Raw genomic sequence first — 7,075 nt, forward strand, 5'->3', positions numbered from 1 at the left:
TAAACTTAGGCGAAACGGATTCGCGGCTAAGCCTCCGAGTGGGAGTCTGGCTCACCACTCGGTAGGATTTTTACAAACTTAGGCGAAACGGATTCGCAGCTAAGTCACCCACTGAGGGGGAATTTTATGTGGACAAAAATAAAAAGTGACAGAAATTATGGAGGGACTATGACACTATTATTTTGAGGTCCATGAACTACAAAAGTACTTTATTGCAACTCATCCGAGTGATAAAACTTAAGTGTAGAATGGGCGGAGTAGCTCCGCGTTCCAAGCTCGGGGCTCGTCGATATTATGCTCGACGTTGTAAAGACGGTACGCCCCGTTGTGGAGGACCTTGGTGACGATGAAGGGGCCTTCCCAAGAAGGAGCAAGCTTGTGTGGTTTGTGCTGATCCACTCGGAGAACCAAATCCCCTTCCTGGAAGGCTCGACCTCTCACATTTCTGGCGTGGAAACGGCGCAAATCTTGTTGGTAGATGGTCGACCGGATCAGAGCCATCTCCCTTTCTTCCTCTAAAAGGTCGACTGCATCCTGCCGCGCTTGTTCAGCTTCTGCTTCGTTGTAGATTTCAACTCGGGGAGCATTATGGAGAAGATCACTCGGCAAGACTGCTTCAGCTCCGTAGACCAAGAAGAATGGAGTTCTTCCGGTCGACCGATTAGGTGTGGTCCGCAGTCCCCAGAGTACTGAGGGAAGTTCGTCGACCCAAGCTCCAGCCGCGTGTTTGAGATCACGCATCAGTTGAGGCTTCAATCCCTTAAGAATCAGTCCATTAGCTCGCTCTGCTTGTCCATTCGACTGCGGATGGGCGACTGAAGCGTAGTCGACCCGAGTGCCCTGGGAGTTGCAGAAAGCTCTGAATTCCTCTGAGTCAAAGTTCGACCCATTATCTGTAATGATGCTGTGCGGGACTCCATATCTGAATATTAGTTCCCTGATGAAGCTAACAGCAGTACCGGTGTCAAGGCTCTTGATTGGTTTAGCCTCGATACACTTGGTGAACTTGTCGACTGCCACCAGTACATGCGTGAAGCCACTTCGTCCTGTTTTCAAAGGACCGACCATGTCCAATCCCCATACTGCGAAAGGCCAGACGAGTGGGATGGTCTTCAGAGCCGACGCAGGCTTGTGTGACATATTCGAGTAGAATTGACATCCCTCGCACTTATCCACTATCTCTTTTGCCATCTCATTCGCCTTTGGCCAGTAAAATCCGGCTCGGTATGCTTTGGCCACGATGGTCCGAGAGGACGCATGATGACCACAGGTCCCCGAGTGAATATCATTGAGGATGAGTCGACCTTCTTCTGGTGTTATGCACTTCTGACCAACTCCAGTCACGCTTTCTCTGTATAATTACGGTAAAGGCCTTAGATCGACGGACGATCTGTCGAGCCTCTTCCTCATCCTCCGGAAGCTCTTTTCTCAGGATATATGCGACATACGGAATCGTCCAGTCGGGAATGACCACCAAAACCTCCATGATCAAGTCGACCACCGCTGGGACTTCAACTTCAGTCGGATCTGTGGCACTCTTGGGCTGCGGAGTTTCTTCGGTGAAAGGATCTTCTTTGACTGACGGAGTGTGTATATGCTCCAAGAACACACCACTCGGAATGGCTTCTCTCTTGGAACCTATCTTGGCTAGATCATCAGCTGCTTGATTTTTCAGTCGGGGTATATGATGGAGCTCCAACCCCTCGAACTTCTTTTCCAGCTTCCTCACTGCACCGCAGTATCCAGTCATGGCTGGGCTTCTCACGTCCCACTCTTTCATCACCTGATTGACCACTAAATCTGAGTCGCCATAGACCATTAGGCGACGGACGCCGAGTGAAATGGCCATGCGCAACCCATATAAGAGGGCCTCATATTCTGCCTCATTGTTGCAGGAATCAAAGTGAATCTGGAGCACATATCTGAGCTTATCTCCTCTGGGGGAAACCAGGACAACCCCAGCACCGGAACCATTCAACATCTTAGAGCCATCAAAGAACATGGTCCAATGCTCTGAGTGAACTTCAGTCGGCTGCTGTTGTTCAATCCACTCGGCGAGGAAGTCTGCTATTGCCTGGGACTTAATGGCTTTCTTTGCCTCAAACTTGATATCAAGGGGAAGAAGTTCAATCGCCCATTTGGCCACTCGACCAGTTGCATCCCTGTTGTGCAAAATCTCTGATAGTGGAGCGTCGCTGACGACTGTGATGGAATGATCAGAGAAATAATGAGCAACTTTCTTTGTGGTCATGTATATTCCATATACAAGCTTCTGATAATGAGGATATCTCTGCTTGGATGGAGTCAAGACTTCAGACAAATAATACACTGGGCGCTGAACTTTGAGGGCTTTTCCTTCTTCTTCCCGCTCGACCATTAGCACAGTACTGACAACTTGTCCTGTGGCTGCGATATAGAGCAACAGAGGCTCTTTGCTGATTGGAGCAGCAAGCACCGGCTGGGTGGAGAGCAGAGCTTTTAGCTCGGCAAACGCTGCATCAACTTCTGGATTCCACTCGAACTTGCCTGTCTTCTTCATCAGTCGGTAAAGAGGTAATGCCTTTTCACCGAGTCGTGAGATGAATCGACTTAATGCGGCCAAGCATCCAGTAAGCTTCTGGACATCGTGCACTCGCACAGGGCGTTTCATTCGGAGAATAGTGCCAATCTTCTCTGGGTTAGCGTCGATTCCCCGTTCGGAAATGAGAAAACCGAGTAACTTGCCACCAGGAACTCCAAATGTGCACTTTGATGGATTGAGCTTGATATCATACCTTCTGAGGTTGGCAAATGTTTCGGCGAGGTCAGCGAGCAGGTCGGAACCTTTTCGTGACTTGACAACAATATCATCCATATAAGCTTCCACATTCCGACTGATTTGAGTGAGTAGACACTTCTGAATCATTCGCATGAATGTGGCTCCGGCATTCTTGAGGCCGAATGGCATGGTGATATAGCAGAAGCACTCGAATGGAGTGATGAAAGCTGTTTTTACCTCGTCGGGTCCGTACAGACGGATCTGGTGGTACCCGGAGTAGGCATCTAAAAAAGATAGCCTCTCACATCCCGCGGTCGAGTCAACAATTTGATCTATGCGAGGGAGAGGAAAATGATCTTTCGGGCAGGCCCGGTTGATGTGCTTGAAATCAATGCACATTCGGAGCGACTTGTCCTTCTTAGGAACCATGACGACATTAGCGAGCCACTCGGAGTGGTATATCTCTCGGATAAATCCTGCCGCCAACAGTCGAGCCACTTCTTCACCAATGGCTTTTCTCTTCTGGACGGCGGACCGCCGAAGATGCTCTTTGACTGGTTTGGCAGATGAGTCGACTCTTAGGCGATGCTCAGCCAGTCCCCTGGGAACACCTGGCATGTCAGCGGGCTTCCATGCAAAAATGTCCCAGTTCTCACGGAGGAACTGGATGAGCGCTTCTTCCTATTTTGGGTCGAGTGTTGTGGAGATGCGGGTCGGAGCTGCTTCGGGGTCGGTCGGGTGAATGTGAACAGACTTCGTCTCACCGGACGACTGGAAAGCAGACTCTGTGGCGGGCTTCTTGGATCGCAGCAAGTCACTCGGATCTGCGTTTTGCTTGTATTCTTCGAACTCGACTGCTGTCACCTGGGAATCGGCAATCTTGGAGCCCTTCTGAAAGCACTCTTCTGCCTTTTTCCTATCACCGGTGACAGTGATCACTCCTTTGGGACCGGGCATCTTCAATTTGAGGTATACGTAGCATGGTCGAGCCATGAACCGCGCGTAAGCTGGTCTCCCCAAAATGGCATGATATGCACTCTGAAAATCCACGACCTCAAACGTCAACTTTTCTTTGCGAAAATGCTTCGAATCACCAAACACTACGTCCAAAGCTATCTGGCCGAGTGACTCGGCCTTCTTCCCTGGTATAACTCCATGAAAGCTCATGTTACTAGTGCTCAGTCGGGACATCGGAATGCCCATACCTTTCAATGTGTCCGCATACAATAAGTTCAGCCCACTTCCACCATCCATCAGCACCTTTGTCAGTCGAGTGCCTTCGACAACTGGATCAACCACCAAAGCTTGCCTCCCAGGGGTGGCAATATGAGTCGGGTGATCAGATTGGTCGAAGGTGATGGGTGTTTGAGACCATTTCAGATAATTTGCTTTTGCTGGGGCAACCATGTTCACTTCTCGGTTAATCACTTTCAGTCAACTCCTGCTTTCCACATCAGCGAAGATCATCAGAGTGGAGTTGATATGCGGATATCCTCCATCACTGTCCTCCTTGTCTTCGGCCTTGTCCGACTCCTTCTCCTTGTCCTTAGACTGTTTTCCCTGAAACTGCTGGATCAGGAGTCGACATTGGCGAGTGGTGTGCTTCGGGCAGATGATATTCCCCTCTTCGTCTTTCTTCGTATGGATGTGACATGGCATATCCATTACGTCGTTCCCTTCTTTATCCTTTACCTTCTTGGGGTTCCAGGACCCTTTTGGTTTCCCCTTAAACTTTCCTTGAGTCACGGCCAGAGCCTCTCCAGGAGCTGCCGGTTCAGCCTTCCGCTTCTGTTTCCGACTGGTGTTTCCTTTTTCCGACTGACTCGGCTTGTGCTTGCCGCTTCGGAGTCGGTCTTCTTCTTCGCCGTTGGCGTACTTGGTAGCAATCTCCATCATCCGACTCAAGGTCATGTCACCGGTTCGACCAAACTTCAAACTCAGTTCTCTGTTCTTGACGCCATCTTTGAAGGCGCAGACTGCCTGATGATCAGACACATTCTCCACAGTGTGGTGCAAAGTGATCCACCTCTGAATATACTCTCTGAGAGTCTCATTAGCCTTCTGCACGCAGACTTGCAACTCTGTCAATCCAGCTGGTCGCTTGCAAGTTCCTTCAAATGTTCTGATGAACACTCGGGACAGATCTTCCCAAGTGTAAATGCTGCTAAGAGGTAATTGAGTCAACCATGCCCTGGCAGAACCTTCCAGCATGAGGGGCAAGTGCTTCATGGCCACCTCGTCGTTCCCACCACCGATCTGAACTGCCACTCGGTAGTCTTCAAGCCAAGTTTCAGGCTTAGACTCACCAGTGAACTTGCTGACTCCTGTCGCCAACCTGAAATTGGGAGGGATAACTGCGGCTCTGATAGCTCTGCTGAAGCATTCAGGACCAGAAACATGCACTCGACTGCTTGTGGGTACATCTCTGTCGAGTCCACCTCGATGGGCTCTGTTCCGGTCGACCAACCCTTGTACGATAAGGGATCGCGTGTCGAAGCCTGGTTCTCTGGGGTCGACTGGAACCCTTCACCCTGAACTGTACTGACGCCTGACATCTGGCTGCCGAGGAGCGTAAGACCCACCCCTCGGAGGGGAATTAGGCACTCGACGCCTGTCATCTCGGTCGAGTTTGCCGTCATATTGATCTCGCCGATTCCCGCGCCCTTCACGCCGCGGAGGCGATCTGGGGCTGTGCGCCGACTGAACCGTATTCACAGTGACGGATCGACTGTGAATTCTGTTGCGCGACTGAGACACGGCTGAATTCTGATCTCCTGCTGCCCGGAGCAAATCCCTGATCTGCAGCAAACCTCTGCCAGCTTCCGACTGCGAAGGCTGGATGGACTCTGCTATACGGGTCGCAACTGCTAAATTCTGAATTGGGGTTCGATATACCTGAGTCGGCGGGAAGAGTTGACGTTGACTGGTGTCGGGTACTCGTTGCCGCGCGCGCTCGTCGAGTGCCTGCTGAAGATTCTCCAGTCGAGTGCGCTCGGCCAAATTGGCCAGACGCGCCTCCTCCAAGGCACGAGCCTCGGGGGTTTCTCCTGCGATGGGAGTACGCAGGGCATCCACGTTCCTGCGGCGAAGCTCCTCTCTTTGCAGAGAGTCGAGTGGCTCAGGCTGGTACTCTTCGTGGCGTCGTGCGGGGTCGCCTCCGTCACCTGATCCATCGCCACGGGCGAAGCCAGGGGGACTGCGGGGCCCGTCGACCATCAAGATTTCGGCCGCTGGATCACTGCTACCGCACTCGGATGCAGTCTCTACGGAGCCAGTCGACTGATCGAACAAGCCGTAGAGAGATTCGTTGGGCTCGATTGCCGCAACTTGGGTGGTGGCCGATTGGCGAGCCACCGCGTGCCTCACCCATCGCTGAAGCCTCGACCGGCCTGAGCGCTTGCGCTGGCGGGAGACCGGGAGGGTGGACGATAGAGGAGCCGACCGATACTGGGTCGACGGTTGCCGCAGCAGAACGCCGCGGACACATGCGCGAAAATGCGTCGCACCGCGGACGGGGAGCGCATCTACGTCGAGTGGAGCCTCCTGGAGCCATGCGGAGTCGTCGGCGATGAAGGTGAGAGTGCCGAGACGGATCTCTTGACCCTCGACCAAAACTCCAGCAGACACCATGATGAAAGTACTCGGAAGAATCGCAACTTCTCCACAAAATCGCTAATACACCTGCCCCAAGGTGGGCGCCAACTGTCGTGGTTCTAAGCCTGACAGTAGAGTGGGGGTAGGTATGGAGAGGCAAGGTCCTAGCTATGGAGAGGTTGTAAGCACCAGGGATGTACGAGTTCAGGCCCTTCTCGGAAGAAGTAATAGCCCTACGTCTCGGAGCCCGGAGGCGGTCGAGTGGATTATAAGTATATGAGTTACAAGGTGCCGAACCCTTCTGCCTGTGGAGGGGGTGGCTTATATAGAGTGCGCCAGGACCCCAGCCAGCCCACGTAGGAGAGGGTTTAAGGTGAGTTAAGTCTGGGGCGTTACTGGTAACGCCCCACATAAAGTGCCTTTACTATCATAAAGTCTACTTGATTACAGGCCGTTGCAGTGCAGAGTGCCTCTTGACTTTCCGGTGGTCGAGTGAGTCTTCGTGGTCGAGTCCTTCAAGTCAGTCGAGTGTGTCCCTCGTTGGTCGACTGGAAGGTGACTTCTTCTAAGGGTGTCCTTGGGCAAGGTACTTAGATCAGGTCTATGACCCTACCCTAGGTACATAACCCCATCACCGCCCCCCCCCCCTCCTAGTCCAATTCGGACCAGAGGGAGAGGGGGCGCGCGGCCTACCCTGGCCGCCCCTCTCTCTTCCCACTAAGG

This window comes from Triticum dicoccoides, chromosome 2B, assembly GCF_002162155.2.
Source record: "Triticum dicoccoides isolate Atlit2015 ecotype Zavitan chromosome 2B, WEW_v2.0, whole genome shotgun sequence".
NCBI classification, from domain to species: Eukaryota; Viridiplantae; Streptophyta; class Magnoliopsida; order Poales; family Poaceae; genus Triticum; species Triticum dicoccoides.